Source organism: Schistocerca serialis, chromosome 3, assembly GCF_023864345.2.
Source record: "Schistocerca serialis cubense isolate TAMUIC-IGC-003099 chromosome 3, iqSchSeri2.2, whole genome shotgun sequence".
NCBI lineage: Eukaryota > Metazoa > Arthropoda > Insecta > Orthoptera > Acrididae > Schistocerca > Schistocerca serialis.
In genome coordinates this window covers 116,722,191-116,724,914 of record NC_064640.1, presented here as the reverse complement: position 1 = coordinate 116,724,914, position 2,724 = coordinate 116,722,191, and the positions used below count along the sequence as shown (strand labels likewise).

The following is a 2,724-nucleotide window of genomic DNA, read 5'->3' as shown; positions in this document are numbered from 1 at the left end:
CAGTGGTTTACATTTCGCGCCAAATCGGACTTTACTTCCTGAGGAGGAGGAGATTAGTGTTTAACGTCCCGTCGACAACGAGGTCATTAGAGACGGAGCGCAAGCTCGGGTGAGGGAAGGATGGGGAAGGAAATCGGCCGTGCCCTTTCAAAGGAACCATCCCGGCATTTGCCTGAAGCGATTTAGGGAAATCACGGAAAACCTAAATCAGGATGGCCGGAGACGGGATTGAACCGTCGCCCTCCCGAATGCGAGTCCAGTGTGCTAACCACTGCGCCACCTCGCCCGGTTTTACTTTCTGAATACGCCTATTTAACAGAATATTTGTTTCTAATAGACCTAAAGAGCATCATTAACAATGGATGTCTGCTTTTACTTTTTTTATAAGAATTACTTTGTCACTTTTGTGCAATGGCCTTGCCACAGTGGATACACTGGTTCCCGTCAGATCATCAAAGTTAAGCGCTGTCAGGAGGGGCCGGCACTTGGACGGGTGACCATCCGGGCCGCTATGAGCTGTTGCTGTTTTTCGGGGTCCTCTCAGCCTCGTGATGCCAATCGAGAAGCTAGTCGTCCGAATAGTAGCGGCTCCAGTCAAAGAAAACCATCATAACGATCGGGAGAGTGGTTGTGCTGACCACACACCCCTCCTATCTGCATCCTCAGTGAGGATGACACGGCGGTCGGATGGCCAAATGGGCCACTTGTGTCCTGAAGACGGAGTGCTTTTTTTTTACTCTGCCTGGCTAACCATGCGGTCTAACGCAGTCGTTCCCGAGCGGGAAGGAGTGCCGGTCCCTGGCACGAACCCTCTCGGTGGATTAGTGTCGAGGCCTGGTGTGCCGGTCAGCCTGTGAATGGTTTTTAAGGCAGTTTTCCATCTGCCTCGGCGAATGTGGACTAGTTCCCCTTATTCCGCCTCAGTCACACAATGTCAGTGATAGCTGCGCAAACACTGTCTCCATGTTCGCGTACACCATGATTACTCTAGCATGCAAGCATTGAGGTTACACTCGCCTGGAATGAGATGTTCCCAGGGGGGAGGGAGTTCGCTGGGGGCCGAACTGCACAATAATCTTAGGTTCGGTGTGGGGCGGTGGTCGGGTGAGTGGAGTGCTGTAGCCTGTTGTGGAGTTGTGTACCACTGAGGGCTGCAGCGGGGACGAAGCCTCTCCGTCGTTTCTAGGTCCCCATTTCAATACATACATACGTACAAATGTTAGAGAGAAAACTAACTGGTGCACGTACAACTCTCGTGTGGCTTCTTAAAATCCATAAGTTTCGTTATATGTGCAACGCAAGTGTGATAGACCAGTGAAATATTAAATGGCGGTCTACACAGTACTGCCAACAGGAAAAATATTTTCAGGAGGATCATGAAATGCCGAGTGTTGCCCAACTGAAAAATGTTTCTTTTCTGAGTAAGTCGTATATGTGACTTCCCATATCACTGGCATTATTCTTAAGGGGGCGGCACGTTATTTTGGATTTGGTAAAGAAGTTAGTGGTTCAGTATCGCCTGATGCCATTTCTGTTGCACCCCACCCCCCTTTCCCAAGGATGGACTTTATGCACCCCTTTGTCTGCCTCTAGTGTTATCCATGTGGAAGTGTGAGAACTTTTAAGAAATGTTTGCGAATCGTGTAACTTACACGAAATATGGGTACCAGCTCGATATTCATCTTGTCAGACGTGGAAAACCGCTTAAAGAAGAGCATTCTCGTTGGCTGGTAGACAGACCCTCCTCGGTAATCCGCAGGGAGGATTCGGTCGGGTTCCCTCGCATCTGCCCGAATCACGGAAGAGGGGTGCTAACCTGCGCGGCTATACGGGTGGGTCAATGTGACTTTTCAAATGGAATGTACTTCTACAATAATCAAGTGCTAAATTATTCGACCGTAGGTATGGCTGAGGGACATAGGTTATTATTTGCGCGGCTTGTGAATGAATTCGGCTATAACGTTCCCTTGTTGTATAGTATACGCAAAAGTTCTGTATTTTGCACATGCAGGAAGAGAGGCGTTTAGCGCCCTGTCATATTCAAAGACGGGATTTACTGTCAAGTCAAGAGAGACGGAGCTGTAGCCTACAGAAGGGGGAGGATCGGGAAAAAAAGAGCCAGTGTTCTTTTCAGAGGATCCATTCCGGAATTTTCTTGAAGTAATCTAGGAAAACCACAGAAATGTTATAACATTGTGGCGGGGTGCAGATTTCAACTGTCATCATCCCGAATAAGTCCAGTGCCCAGCCCTCAAGCGTTTCATTTGACGTATTTTATAGCAAATACCCGGTTTTATGTACACTATGTGATCAAAGGTATCCGGACACCTGGCTGAAAATGACTTACAAGTTTGTTGCGCCCTCCATCGGTAATGCTGGAATTCAATATAGTGTTGGCCTACCCTTCGCCTTGATGACAGCTTCCACCCTCGCAGGCATACGTTCAATCAGGTGCTGGAAGGTTTCTTGGGGAATGGCAGCCCATTCTTCACGGAGTGCTGCACTGGGAGAGGTATCGATGTCGGTCGGTGAGGCCTCGCACGAAATTGGCGTTCCAAAACACCTAAAGGTGTTCTACAGGATTCAGATCAGGACTCTGTGTAGGCCAGTCCACTACAGGAATGGTATTGTCGGGTAACCACTCCGCCACAGGCCATTAATTATGAACAGATGATCTATCGTGTTGAAAGATGGAATCGCCATCCCCGTATTGCTCTTCGACAG

The 2,724-nt window shown here is 48.7% G+C and overlaps 1 non-coding gene across 1 annotated transcript; it reads right to left on the bottom strand.

Annotated features, from left to right (window-relative positions):
- Positions 1–213: 213 nt before the first annotated feature.
- Trnaa-cgc (transfer RNA alanine (anticodon CGC)) lies at positions 214–286 on the bottom strand. The gene has a single exon. It is a non-coding gene; the product is annotated as a tRNA-Ala (tRNA).
- Positions 287–2,724: the final 2,438 nt, after the last annotated feature.